This window comes from Tupaia chinensis, unplaced genomic scaffold, assembly GCF_000334495.1.
Source record: "Tupaia chinensis unplaced genomic scaffold, TupChi_1.0 Scaffold147038_1, whole genome shotgun sequence".
Lineage (NCBI taxonomy): Eukaryota > Metazoa > Chordata > Mammalia > Scandentia > Tupaiidae > Tupaia > Tupaia belangeri.
The window spans coordinates 1,136,949-1,137,469 of NW_006206889.1; positions in this window are offsets into that span (position 1 = coordinate 1,136,949).

The following is a 521-nucleotide window of genomic DNA, read 5'->3' on the forward strand; positions in this document are numbered from 1 at the left end:
CCTCCTCGGAGCCCACCGGGAGTGCCCCCTCCTCCCGGAACTGCGGGCCCACTCAGGGTCCCGCGAGCGCTCAGTAAGCGGTATTCCGACCCTGTTCTACTTCATTACCTTCTTGCTCTTCGGAAGTCTAAGAAATATTTATGGATGAGTTAAAAAATCATGCGGTCGGGAGAGGAAAGGACTTGCAAGTTCCTGGTGATCGATTGATCCTGATCCAGTGTGTGTCAACTGACGGAGGAGAAGGAGGTGGGGTCCTTGAACCTTGAGCCCACCGAGGCGCCCCGAGGCGATCAAGGGCCATTTTCCTTCTGGTTGATGAACTGCAGAGACCGACTGCCGGGGTCGGGGCCGAGGCTGGCTCGGTCCTCCGGCCCAGCGTCCTCACGGTTCGCGCCCCCATCGGGCTTTGAATGAAGTCGGCGCGGCTGGGTTTCTCCGGTGTTTCCTGGCGCTGTCCAAGAGCTCTGGCTGCAAAATGCACCGCGCTCTCCTCTCCTGGCTCGGATCTGCGGCTCTGTCAC